Raw genomic sequence first — 14,540 nt, 5'->3', positions numbered from 1 at the left:
ATTATAGTTCAATTTAAGCAAAAATGAGTAAGTTGGAAATAGATTTAATGAATGTGTAGAAAAATCAAAGGTATTGAACTGACTTAATGGGATTTGTTCTGGGAAATATTTTCTCAGTGAAAAGTAATCAATATGATATAATTCCATCAAAAATTTGTATTCATACCTACAAGACAAAAACATCCTCAGGGTCAGGTAGACTCAGCCAGTAGAGCATGCAACCTATGATCTCAAGGTTGTGAGTTTGAGCCCCACGTTGGGTGTAGAGATTACTTAAAAATAAAAATCTTTAAGGGCGCATGGGTTGCTCAGTCGGTTAAGCGTCCGACTCTTGAATTTGGCTCAGGTCATGGTCTCACAGTTTTGTGGGTTCTGCGCTGATGGTGCAGAGCCTGCTTGGGATTCTCTCTCTCTCCCCTTCTCTCTGCCCCTCCCCTGCTCATGTGCTATCTCTGTCTCTCTCAATATAAACAAATAAACTTTAAAAAATAAAAATAAAAATCTTAAAAAAAAATTTAATCTTTAGGGTCAAAGTGGGGGCCAAATATCTTGACTCTCTACTAAAGCTCCTAGAGAGAGAAAAGAAATGAAGACGGTGGCCAAACCTTTGCTGATCTACACTTTATCAAGAAGATTTCCCTGATCCTTTTATCAATTTTTCATCAATAAAAAGTTTCAGGGATGCCTGGGTGGCTCAATGGGTTAAGCGACCCACTCTTGATTTCGGCTCAGGTCATGATCTCATGCTACATGAGATCAAGCCCCGCATTGGGCTCTGTGCTGACAGTGCAGAGCCTGCTTGGGATTCTCTCTCTCCTTCTCTCTCTGTCCCTCCCCTGCTTGCACTCTCTCTTTGTCTCTCTCTCTCTCTCTCTCTCTCTCTCTCAAAATAAATCAGTAAATATTAAAAAAAATTTTCACTGTATGTAATTTCACTGTTGTTTTATTTTTTCTGTTGATTATGTACTCATTAGTGCCCTACAAGATAGGTCCCTGCCTTGGAGCCCTACTACTTAACATTCTCTTTGTCCATCCATTTCTCCATCTGTCCACTTAATAGTTACCCACCAAACAAACACCTACTCTGTGCCAGGCCCCGGCAAAGGAATCAGGCCAGGCCCCTGCCCTCAAATAATTATAATTTTAATTATTTTTTTCTAATTCTACACTCTGTCTTGTCTGTCCATAGGAGAGGACCTCCAGTACAATGTTGACTAGAAGGGATGATACTGGGCACCCTTTCCTTATTCCCATTTCAGGAGGAAAGCTTTTTCTATTTTATCAGCAAGTATGATGTTAGATGTAGGTTTTTTGTGCATGCCCCTTATCAGATGAAGGAAGTTCCCTTCTATTCTTAGTTTCAAAGGATTTTATTATAAATGATTGGTGGCTTTTATCAAATTAATTTTCCACATCTCTTGAGATGATCCTATGATTTTCTTAACTTTATTCTGTTAAATTGGTGCATTATATTAATTTTCAAATGTCAGATCAACTTTATATCCCTAGAATTAACACCATTTGGTTGTGTAGTTTTATCCTACTTATTGATCTTTGGGTTTGGCTTGCTGATAATTTGCTTAGAATTTTCACATCTTTGTTTAGCCTATAATTTTCCTTCCTGATAATGTCCTCGCTAGGTTTTTGTACCTAGGTAATGCTCATCCCATAAAATAAGTTGAGAAGTACTTCTATTTTTTCTGTCCTCTGGAAGAATCTGGACTTGGAGTTTTCTTTGTGGGAAGATTTTTTTTTAATAAAAAATTCAATTTCTTTAATAGAAAAAATTTTAATAGAAACTACTCAGTTTTCCTGTCTCCTCTTGTGTCAGTTTTAGTAGGCTGTGTTTTTCTAGTTATCTGTTCATGTCATCTGAATTTCAAGTGTGTTGGGATATAGTTACTCACCATTTCCTCCCACAATCTTTTTGATTCATGTAGGATCTGTAGGGATGACACTCTTTTCATTTCTAAATTGAGAATTATGTCTTCTCTTTTTATCCTTCACCTATCTGGCCAAAACTTCATCAATTTTACTAGTCTTATCAGAGAATTAACTTTTGGTTCTTTGAATCCTCCCTTCTTCATATCTTTGTTTTCTATTTTATTAACTTCTTCTGTCAACTTTATTATTTTCTTCTTTCTACTTCATTTGGATTTAATTTCTGGGTGCTTTTCCTGACTAGTTGAAATAGATATTTAGATAATTTATTTTCAGCCATTGTTTTCTTTTCAATATATTCACTTGAAGCCACAAATTTCCCTCTAAACATGGCTTTAGCTACATTCCACATGTTTTGACATATTATATTTTCATTATCATTTGAATCAAATACTTTGTAATTTCTATTGTGATTTCTTTTTTGACCTTTGCATTATTTGGGGATTTTCTAGTTTTCTTTGTGTTTTTGATTACTAGCATAATCCAACTGTGGTCATTGAACATACTCTATATGATCTTAACTCTTAGAAATTCAGTTAGACTTACATTATGGCTCAGCATATCAATAAATATTCGTGTGCACTTGAAAAGAACATGTATTCTATTGTTATTGGATCCAGTGTTCTATTATGTCAATTATGTCAAAATTCTGAAGCATGTCATTCAAATTTCATTTGTCTTTATTGATATTTTTATTTGCATATTCTATCAGTTACTGAGAGAGTTGTATTAAAATATCCCAGCATAACAATGGATTTGTCTATTTGTCCTTGAGAAATAGGCCCTGCCCTAGAGGTTATCACAGTCAGATATGAGGGCTGACACAAGTAAGTAATAATTGTGAGTATATGTTTAAACATTCTAGCAAAGAGAAACCCAGGGAACACCCAATGTTTTGGTCATATAGAACTCATGGAAGTTCCCTAAATATGGATTTTGTTTTTCCCTACAAGACCTTTGTCTAAACCATGTGTCACAAACTCAAATGCCTATATTTGAAAGGAACAGGGACAATATAAAATGAAAAGAAAACTTTAGATTTCTAAACTTGTATAATAGTTGAGGAAATGGGCTGAAAAAATTACTCAGCTGCAAACATGGTCAATCTTTCATGAGAAAAGAAGGATGACTCCGAGGGCAGAACCAAGACCCACAAGGAAGTATTCCCAAGTTTGGTCTGAATCATGGAAGTGCTTGATTTCAGAAGCAATGTGTGCCCTGCTTGATTTCAGAATTGCTATGGACCAGTGACTCCTGTGTACCTGTTTCCTCTCTATTTGAGCAGGAAGGTCGATAGCAGTTACCTTGGTCCTGCTTGGGATGTTGGGCAGGTAGAGAGAAGACAACTTGTCTCTCATTTGCAGGTGTTTGGATAAAGCAGAACTGTACTTGATGAGACTACTTGAGGAACTTCTCCCAAGGAGACTTGTTTTCATCTGAATTTGACTAAAATGACAAAATTCAGGATTTCAAGTTGATACTGTGATGGGATGAGACTTTCAGGGCCTTACAGGAAGGTGAGAGTATTTTGCATGTAGGAGAGACACAAGTCATTGGGGTTAAGAAGGCAGATTATGTTATCCAGCCTCGAAGATGGCCTCCATAATTCTTACCTGTGATAGAGGGTAACTTCTAAGATGAGGTCATAAAAAGCATTGTGGCTTCTGCCTCACTCTGTCTTGGATCTTAGAAGGTGGCTGCCATGTCATGAGAACAGATCCACATTCTGAGAAACTGAGACCTCCTGCCAATAACCAAGCTTCCCATAGAGCCTTCAGATGACTGTAGCCCTGGCTGATGTCTTGACAGCAACTTCATGAGAACCTAGAGCCAGAACTAGTTAGTTAAGCCATTTCCAATCCTTGACACAGAAAATATGTGAGACAATCCACATCTATAGTTTCAGGCCACTACATTTGGGTGTAATTTCTTACATAGAAATAGATAATTTATACTCCCACTTGGACGGCTCACACTTGAACTTTAAAGAACTACATCTATTTACAGCATAGAGGATGATTGTTATGGCAATTGAACTTACATCATCACTAGTACACTAATACATCATCACTGATACAAAGCTGTCCCTCTGAACGAACCATTTCTTGAGCCTCATCGCACACCCCATCCTTCACCTGCTATCTCCCACTCATCCTCCAGGATTTATCTAAACTATTTCCATCTCTAAGAAGCCTCCTATTCCCAGGGACAGAGAGACCCTATGTTTTCCTCTGCAGCAGCACTGGTCACTCTAAGCAGAAACTGGCTAGGTTTAGGTCTGCCTTGTGTAGCAGATGTCAAGCAACTTGAAGGCAGGACCCTAGGCACGGGGCCAGGCACGGGACGAGTAGGGAGAGTCAGTGAGTGCTTACTAAATGATTTAATGAGTTTGGAAGCAGTTTCTCACCCCTGGGGGCCTTGGTGAATTTTTAGGGCCTCTGTGAAATGGAATTCCTGTACTCTTGAGGTCTTCAGGTACCTTAAGGGAAGACTCAGTGGACCCCTGGGGAACTCCTTTGTACTCCTTTGTTAGGCCCACAATCAACTCAAAAGACAGACACCTCTTAAGGAGATTTTCAGGAAAGGCTCAGGGATTCATGGTTGTAAGGAACAAAACCATGACAAAAATTTCTGGCTGATCTAAGAGAAGGAATTTATTAAAGGAATATGGGACTAGGGGTGCCAGGGTAGCTCAATTGGTTGAGCACCCGACTTTTGATCTAGGCTGAGGTCATGATCTCATGTTCATATGGGTTCAAGCCCCACATGAGGCTCTGTGCTGACAGTGTGGAGCCTTCTTAGGATTCTCTCTCCCCCTCTCTCTCTCTCTCTGCCCCTTGCCTGATCTGTCTCTCTCTCTCAAAATAAATAAACTTAAAGAAAAGAATATGGGAATAGCACATAAAAAGATGCTCAACATCTTTAGTTGTTAGGGAAATTCAAATCAAAACCACAATGAAATCCTTCAAATTCACTGGAATGACTAATAATTTAAAAGACGGATAATAACAAGTGTTGGCAAAGATGTGGAGAAATTGGAAACTCCATACATTGTTGGTAGGAATGTAAAATGGTGTAGCTTCTGTGGAAAACAGACTGGCAGGTCCTCATAGTTAAACATGGAGTTATCATATGACCCAGCAATTCCACTCCTAGGTATATATCCAAGAGAAATTAAAACATATGTCCATATAAGAATGTGTACAAGAATGTTCACAGCAGCACTATTCATAATAGTCAAAGAACAGAAACAACCCAAATGTCCATCAATTAATGAGTGAGTAGACAAAATACAGTATATCTATATAATGGAATGTTATTTCACATAAAAAGTAATGGAGTACTAATACAACATGCCACAACATGGGTGAACCTTGAAAACACTATGCTACATGAAAGAAACTAGTCACAAAAGACTACATATCGTATAATTATATTTATATGAAATGCCCAGAGTAGGTAAATCCATAAGTACACATAGTAGCTTAGTGGTTGCCTAGGGATTAGAGGGTGCTGTGGGTTGAATTGTGTCCCCCCAAAAGATATGTTAAAGTCCTAGCCCCTGGTACCTGTGAATGTGACCTTATTTGGAAATAGGGTCTTTGAAAATATAATTAAGATGTAAACTAAGAGGGGCACCTGGGTGGCTCAGTTGGTTGAGCCTCCGACTTTGGCTCATGTCATGATCTCATAGCTCGTGAGTTTGAGCCCCGCGTCGGACTCTGTGCTGACAGCTCAGAGCCTGGAGCCTGCCTCGGATTCTGTGTCTCCCTCTCTCTCTGCCCCTAACCCACTCACATTCTGTCTCTGTCTCTCTCAAAAATAAATAAACATTAAAAAAAAGATGTAAACTAAGATAAGGACTATCGAGTAGGTTATGTTCTTTTTTTTATGTTTATTTATGTTTGAGAGAGAGTGGGTGTGCACACGTGAGTGTGGTAGGGGCAGAGAGGTGAGGACAGAGGATTTGAAGCAGGCTCTGCGCTGACAGCAGAGAGCCCAATGTGGGGCTCGAACTCACAAACCATGAGATTATGACCTGAGCTGAAGTCAGATGCTTACCAAATGAGCCATCCAGGCCCCCCAGGGTATGCTCTTAATCTAAGTGATGTCTTTATAAGATGAGAACAGACACACAGAGAGACGCACAGAGAGATGAATGCCACGTGAAAACATAAGACACAGAGGAGTATGTCACTTGGTAACAGAGACAGCAATTGCAGTGATGTACCTGCAAGCCAAGGAGCACTGGGGATTGCTGGCAACAGCAGAAGCTAACCGAAAGGCTGGAACAGATTCTCCCCTAGAGCCTGCAGAGAGAGCCTGGTCCTACCAGCACCTTGATTTTGGACTAGACTCCAGAACTATGAGAGAATACATTTCTGTTGCTTGAGGCCACCCAGATACTTTGTGTTATGGCAGCCTTAGTAAAGTAGTACAGGTGACTAGGGAGAAATGGGGAGTGATTCCAAGGTGTATGGCCTTTTTTGGGGGGGGGTGATGAAATGAAATGTTCTAAAATTCATTGTGGTGGGACACCTGGGTGGCTCAGTTGGTTAAGCATCCAATTTTAGCTCAGGTCATTATCTCATGGTTCATGAGTTTGAGCCCTGTGTCAGTCTCTACTCTGACAGTGTAGAGCCTGCTTGAAATTCTCTCTCTCTCTCTCTCTCTCTGTCCCTCCCTTACTCACTCCATCTTTCTCCAAATAAATAAATAAATAAACTTTAAAAAATCAAAATAAAATTGATTGTGGTGATGGTTGCACAATTCTGTGAATATACTCAAATCACTGAACTGTTTATTGAGATATATCTGTTACATATATGTATATATGTGTATACACACACACATATATATGTGTGTGTGTGTATACACATATATATGTATATATATATATTTTTTTTTTTCTTTTTTTCTTCAGTGCTAGGGCGCCTGGGTGACTTGGTCAGTTGGGCATCTGACTTCGGCTCAGGTCATGATCTCGTGGCTTGTGAGTTCGGGCCCTGCGAGGGGCTCTGTGCTGACAGCTCAGAGCCTGGAGCCTGCTTTGGATTCTGTCTTCATCTCCCTTGCCCCTCCCCCACTTGCACATTCTCTCTCTCTCTCTCTCTCTCTCTCTCTCTAATATAAATAAGCGTTAAAAAAATTTTTAAGTGGTATTGGGGAGCTCACAGAATCAACAAGAGTCAAACGGAACCAGGTATAGAGCCAAAAATATCACCTCAAATCATATGAAACTGGTCTGGGGAGAACCCCACAGTTGCTTTCTGAAGGATCAGCCACTACAGATTTAAAAATTATTATTAAATGAAGCAGGTCCTCTTTTTTATATCAAGGAGATGTATAATTTACATATAACAAATTGCATTCATTTGAAGTGTATAGTTTGAGGAGTTCTGACTAATGTATATATCCCGTGTGACCACTATCACAGTCAAGATACAAGATATTTTCATCACCCCCAGAAGTTTCTCTGTGCCCCTTTACAGAGAGTTAGTTCCCTGTAGAGGGAAGCTCCACCTCCAGCCCAAGGCAAGTACTGATCTGTATCCTGTCCACTTCCTGAGCCTGCTTCTCCAACCTTCCCGTCAATTCTGTAGACCACCCAACACCCTTCCGATAAATTCCTTTTCTTTAAGTGAGCCAGAACTGGCGTCTGTGTTCACAACCAAACATCTTGGCTGATAAAACAGGGAGAAAACAAAGTAAGGAGAAGGGAGGAAAAAAGTAACTCAGACAAAATCTATCCACTCAGATATATAAAGTGCAAAACCAGAGGAAAACAACTCACATATTCCTCAGGGATACATCCCCTTTTGGGTAAACCCATAAAGAAAACCAAAGGCATGACTGTGCAGTCTGGGTTATGGTTTGGCAAGTGTTCTCGATACCTTCCGCTGCTGTGAAGAGAGTAGACTCCCCCGCCCCACTGAGGTTGAGCTTGGCCATATGACTTACTTGGGCCAGCCGAATATTAGTAAACACGAGATGAGCAGTGCCTTAAACGTGCTTGTGCTGCTATTTGCCATGGCTCTCCCACTTCAGTGAGCTGCCAGGAGGAGAATAGGCACCAGGTAGACTCTGATCCTAGTAGGGTGGGAGACACATGGGGCAGACCTGGGTCCAGTTCTGCAGTCTGGAGCCCCACCCAGACAACCCACAGCCTGAAGTAGAGCCACCCCACCAAGCCCAACCTAGATTAGTGCAACCTGCAGACCGTGAGAGTGAGGCAAAGGCTTGTTGAGCTGTGAGGCAATACGTGGCATTTTTGTGGCAACAACTGATGAACACAGTGAGCAACAGCCATTTCGGGAAGGGAAAGGAAGGGATGTGATCAGGGCTTCAAAGTATTCAGGCTGAGTGGTGGGCTTACAAGTGTCCCTCACATCGTTATTTAAACTATACACATCTATTAAACATACTCTGTTATTCACAATTTTTTTTTCACAGCTTAAAAAAAAAGTGAGGGAGGAGTGTGGGGCCAAGGCCTACAGCAAGTGTTTCTGGGCTGAATGGAAGGTGGCTTGGGAGCGGGTGGGCAGATATGAAGGGCTGGTGCAAGAGGAGGATGGTGGGGACTGCACGGAGCCGAGTGCAGAGATAGGCAAGAGTGGTGAAAAGACAGTGCTTGGATTCAGATGGTAGAATATTAGATTTTACTTCCTACTTCATTCTTCTCTGGATTTCCCAAATTTTCTACCATGGACATATATGACTTTTGTAATCAGAGAAAAGAACAAAAATGTAATGGGAGACGCAGGGGGTCACTTCCCAGCAGGCATTCTCTCCTTCCCTGTTGATAGCATGAATCATGGTCCAAGTCAGCCATGGTCACATTTCCCTGTTCCCTGTGGCTGGGTCAGTGGAGCCTGGGTGCCCCAGTTCTGACCAGTGAAATGAAAGGGGATGTCCCCTGGTGGGAGGTGGGGGCAGAGTTTTGAGAAAGCTTTCTCTCTGTGATAAAAAAGAGGATAGACAAGGAGGGAAGATTTTGGATGTTGTTGTATAATGGCGTGATATTTGGATCTGCAGCAGCCATCTTGCAACCTTGAGGGGAGATGTTGCCAAGGTGGGTGGCTGAGGGGAGAGATGGCAAGGTCCTGTGGGACAGGTTACGCACTGAGTCAATCCAGGGACTTTTCTGCTGACTTCTTGTTAAATGAGATTATGAAAATTCTACAGCTTAAGTTGCTTTTGGCTTAAAGTTTTGTTTTGTTTTGTTTTGTTTTTAGTAATCTCTACACACAACATGGGGCTCAAACCCATGACCTGGAGATCGAGAGTCACATGCTCTTCCAACTGAGCCAGCCAGGTACCCCTTAAGTCACTTTTGGTTAGGAAGCCTCAATTACAATGACAACATCCTAATTGACACAGAACGTTTTTTCAAGTGTAAGGTGAGATACATCTGATGGCCTTAGAGATTCATTCATCTCCCTAGACAGCTAGCCTCATGATCTCAGCTACAGGATTTTAGGGGCTCCCCCTTTCTTTCTTTCTTTTTTTTAAGGATTTTATTTAAGTAATCTCTACACCCAACATGGGGCTGGAACTCACAACCCTGAGATCAAGAGTCACATGCTCTACCAACCGAGCCAGCCAGGTGCCCCATAGGAGTTCCCCTTTTCTAATTAGGCTACTTCCTTGACAGAGGTACTTCCAATGTGACATAGTCACATAGCTGTTCTCTCCCCATACCCATTCTTTTTAAAAGTTCCTGGGCACCTGGGTGGCTCAGTCGGTTAAGTAGAGGACTTTGGCTCAAGTCATGACCTCATGATGAGTGTGAGCCCTGCATCGGGCTCACTGGTGTCAGTATAGAGCCTGATTAGGATCCTCTGTCCCCTCTCTCTCAATCCCTTTCCTGCTCGTGCTCTCTCTCTTTTTCTGTCTCTCAAAAATAAACATTAGCCTGCCTGATCGTGCTTGTTCTGGCCACTCTGTGCCCTTCTGCATTTGGCATCGCCACAGCTGCCCTCATTCACTCCCCACCCTGCCACCCGCAGTCATGGCACCAGGCCAGCTTGCCTAGTTTAGTGTCTCTGACAAAACGGGCCTCGTGGAATTTGCCAGAAACCTAACTTCTGTTGGTGTGAATCTGATCGCTTCTGGAGGGACTGCAAAAGCTCTCAGGGATGCTGGTCTGGCAGTCAGAGATGTCTCTGAGCTGACGGGATTTCCTGAAATGTTAGGGGGCCATGTGAAAACCTTGCATCCTGCAGTCCATGCCAGTATCTTGGCTCATAATATCCCAGAAGATAATGCTGACATGGCCAGACTTGACTTCAATCTTATCAGGGTTGTCGTCTGTAATCTGTATCCCTTTGTGAAGACAGTGGCTTCTCCAGATGTAACTGTTGAGCAGATTGATATTGGTGGAGTAACCCTCCTGAGAGCAGCAGCCGAAAACTACGCTCGAGTGACAGTAGTATGTGAACCCGAGGACTATGTGGCCACGTCCACAGAGATGCAGAACTCCGACAGTTAAGACACCCGCTTGGAGACTAGACGCCATTGAGCCTTGAAGGCTTTCACTCGTACGGCACAATATGAGGAAGCGATTTCAGATTACTTCAGGACACGGTGTAGTAAAGGAATATCTCAGAAACCCTTGAGGTATGGAATGAATGCTCACCAAACTCCTTCTCATCAAAAGCGCTGAAGCCCAATATTCCCATCACAGTTCTAAATGGAGCCCCTGGATTTATAAACTTGTATATAGTGAAGGAACTCAAAGAAGCTTTAGACATTCCTGCTGCTGCCTCTTTCAAACGTGTCAGCCCATCAGGTACTGCTGTTGGAAATTCCACCAAGTGAAGATGAGGCCAAAGTCTGCATGGTCTACCATCTGTATAAAACCCTTACACTCTGGGGCGCCTGGGTGGCTCAGTTGGTTAAGCATCCGACTTCAGCTCAGGTCATGATCTCACAGTTTGTGGGTTCAAGCCCCGTGTTGGGCTCTGTGCTGACAGTGCGGAGCCTGCGTGGGATTCTCTCTCTCTCTGTCTCTCTCTCTCTCAAAAATATTTAAAACAACAACAACAACCCTTATGCTCATATTAACTGCATATGCAAGAGCAAGAGGGGCTGACGGGATGTCTTCATTTGGTGACTTTGTTGCATTATCTGATATTTGTGATGTCCCTACTGCCAAAATTATCTCCGGAGAGGTATCGGATGGTGTTGTTGCCCTAGGATATGAAGATGAAGCTCTGAAAATACTTTCCAAAAAGAAAAGTGGGAACTACTGTGTTCTTCATCTGGACCAGTCTCACACTCCAGATGAAAACCAAGTTCCAACTCTCTTGGGTCTTCGTTTAAGTCAGAAGAGAAATAATGGTGTCATCGACAGGTCATTGTTTAGCAATGTTGTGATTGAGAATAAAGATTTGCCAGCGTCTGCGCTCAGAGACTTCAGTGTAGCCACCAATGCTATGAAGTACACGCAGTCTAACTCCGTGTGCTATGCCAGGAGTGGTCAGGTTATCGGTATTGGAGCAGGACAGCAGTCCCGAATACACTGCACGACCTTGCAGGGGATAAGGCAAACTATTGGTGGCTTAGACATTATCCACAAGTGTTTTCAATGAAGTTTAAAACTGGAGTGAAGAGAGCAGAAATCTCCAATGCCATTGATCAGTGTGTTACCAGAACCATAGGCGAGGATGAAGATTTGGTAAAGTGGAAGGTACTGTTTGAGGAAGTCCCTGAACTACTACTAACTGAAGCAGAGAAGAAGGAATGGGTTGAGAAACCTAATGAAGTTTCTATCAGCTCCGATGCCTTCTTTCCTTTCAGGGGTAACGTAGACAGAGCTAACAGGAGTGCTGTGGCATAGCTGCTCCTTCCGGCTCTGCTGCTGACAAAGTTGTGATTGAGGCTTGTGATGAACCGGGAATCATTCTTGCACATACGAATCTTCGGCTCTTTCGTCATTGACTTCATTGCACAGCATTTTATGGTTTGTTCCATAAATCGCATGTGACATTTTGACAAATACATTTTTAAAAAATTAAAATATTAAGTCTTAGTCAAAACAAATAAATAAACATTTAAAAAAAATCCCTTCTTTTTTAATCACTCATGCCAGCCAAGTGTGTTCCTCCTCCATCTCAACATTACTGGAACAGGGCCCTTTCTACTGCGACTCTGGCGACAGGGCAGTGAGAAGTGCGTTCCAGGGGGTGCTTGTCCCCTACTCTCTGCCTGTATGGTTCCCCTTTTCATGTCCTATTTAATATCTGCATTGCTGAGTAGGGCTAGTGGTAAGTGTCCCATAACCTTTTTGCATGACAAAATATCACACAAGGAGGAAACGGAAAGATAGCGACAGTAAAGCAGACATAACCTAAAATTGACCGATGTCACTATTTACAGATTGCAACCGGTTCTGTCCTCTGGACCAGCCTGCTCCTCAACTTGCACGTTGATTAAGCGCCAGGTGTGAGAGGTGAGAGTCAAGGTCTTTAGAGCAGTGGCCAGGTCTACTTATGGAGACCTCCCCAGTGGGCCCACTCCTCGTGGCCCTTCCTTTACCAGGTCTTCTTTCAAGAAATCGCCAGTTCCTTCCATCTCCCCAAAGAGTGAACCCTTTTTTTTTTTTTTTAATTTTATTTATTTTGAGAGAGAGAGAGGGTACATACAAGTGGGGGAGGGGCAGAGAGAGGAAGAGAGGATCCCAAGCAGGCTCAGGGCCAGGAGCCAGAGCCAGATGTGGGGCTCCATCCCATCAACCGTGAGACCAACCAAAACCAAGAGTCGGGAGTTTAACCAACTGAATCACCCACGTGCCCCAAGAGTGAACTTTTAAAAACAGAAATCACATCACACCATTTCCTTGTCAGAAGCTCTCCACAGCTTTCCATGGGACTTGGCATGTGTTCGTTCCTGTCTGTTCACCTGGGTGGGAGGTACCCCAGAAATCTGAGGATCCGGGACGAGCCCCCAGTTTTTATTGAAGCCTCCTACACACCTCGCCTTCTCCCACAGGACCTGAGAGGAGGGAGAAGCTCCAGAGAAATGGGGCTTCATGGCTTCAGCCACATAGACACGTCTAGTGTCCTCCCAAATACTGTGTTCTGAGAATTCCAAGGCCACAATCTCTAACAACGGTTGTTCTTTAGGAGGAAACTTCAGTTGCCCCTCCCCACTCCCCATCCTAACTATCTCCTCCCCATGAAGGACAGACTGCTAGTGGAAATCATCTACCAACCACAGGGCTCACTTTATAGGTACTACCCATGCTGGGGACGGTCAGGTCACGTTGGCTATAAGGAGTGCTCTAAAAATGCCAGCCCAGAACAGAGGCCAGTTTATCAGGTTCTGCACCTTGGTTTAAGCTTTGGAAAAGTCCTGCACTGACCCCCCCCCCCCCCCCCCCCCCCCCCCGTGCCCAGCTTCGGTGCAGTAACCAAATATGGCCACAAGAGGGAAGTAATGCATCTTCCCAACTGCAGGGGTTTGGCTTCCACCAGGAACAGCTCAGATGTGTTCACCCTGCTAAAGCAGAAGGGCCAGATGGAGATCTGCGGGTGTTCCTGTGAAGGCAGATAACCTGATGTGCCTTTAAAATGACATTCTTTAAATACTTGCTCAAATGTATTTCGTGGGGAAGAAAAGAAACTGCTTTTCTAAATAAAAAACTAAAAAATTATATATGTAAATACACATATAAGTATGTAAATATAATATAGTTTTTTTAATGTTTATTTATTTACTTTTTTTTAATTTTTTTTAACGTTTATTTATTTTTGAGACAGAGAGAGACAGAGCATGAATGGGGTAGGGTCAGAGAGAGGGAGACACAGAATCTGAAACAGGCTCCAGGCTCTGAGCTGTCAGCACAGAGCCCGACGCGGGGCTCGAACTCACGGACCGCGAGATCATGACCTGAGCCGAAGTCGGCCACCCAAACGACTGAGCCACCCAGGCGCCCCTATTTATTTACTTTTGAGAGAGACAGAGTGTGAGCCGGGGAGGGGCAGAGAGAGAGGGAGACACAGAATCCGAAGCAGGCTCCAGGCTCTGAATGTCAGCGCAGAGCCCAGTGCAGGGCTCGAGCTCACAAACTGTGAGATCGTGACCTGAGCCAAAGTCAGACGCTCAACTGACTGAGCCACCAGGTACCCCCAGTATGTAAATACAATATAAATAAACATATAGACACATACTCCTTGTGGGTAGCAACTAGGAGGGTCATAAAGGAGACTGGTGGTGTTTCTTGATCTGGGTGCCAGTTACACAGGTAGGGTTCATTTTGTGAAAGTCCATCAAACTGTACTATGATTTGTGTACTTATCTGTAAGTATGCTGTGCCTCAAGAAAAGTTTATTAAAAAATCAATGGTCAGGGGCATCTGGGTGACTCCATTGGTTAAGCATCCAACTTCAGCTCAGGTCATGATCTCATAGTCCGGTTTAAGCCTTGAGTCAGGCTCTCTGGTGACAGCTCAGAGCCTGGAGCCTGCTTTGGATTCTGTGTCTCCCTCTCTCTCTCTCTGCCCTCCTCAGCTCGCTCTGTTTCCATCTCTCTCTCTCTCAAAAATAAATATTTTTGGGGCACCTGGGTGGCTCAGTCAGTTAAGTGGCCGACTTCAG

At 43.1% G+C, this 14,540-nt stretch overlaps 1 protein-coding gene and 1 pseudogene across 1 annotated transcript in view; one reads left to right on the top strand and one right to left on the bottom strand.

Moving 5' to 3' along the window:
* The window catches only part of FAM168A (family with sequence similarity 168 member A), a 207,748-nt gene extending 204,082 nt beyond the window's left edge, over nt 1-3,666 (bottom strand). The window contains exon 1 of the mRNA XM_045484088.1: nt 3,555-3,666. The gene's annotated coding sequence lies outside the window, so the exon portion shown is untranslated. The remainder of the gene's footprint in view (nt 1-3,554) is intronic.
* Nucleotides 3,667-9,952: 6,286 nt separating this feature from the next.
* Nucleotides 9,953-12,364, top strand: LOC123601191 (annotated as a pseudogene).
* The last annotated feature ends 2,176 nt before the right edge of the window (nt 12,365-14,540 follow it).

This window comes from Leopardus geoffroyi, chromosome D1 (assembly GCF_018350155.1).
Source record: "Leopardus geoffroyi isolate Oge1 chromosome D1, O.geoffroyi_Oge1_pat1.0, whole genome shotgun sequence".
Taxonomy (NCBI): domain Eukaryota; kingdom Metazoa; phylum Chordata; class Mammalia; order Carnivora; family Felidae; genus Leopardus; species Leopardus geoffroyi.
This window is presented reverse-complemented; position numbering and strand designations above follow the sequence as displayed.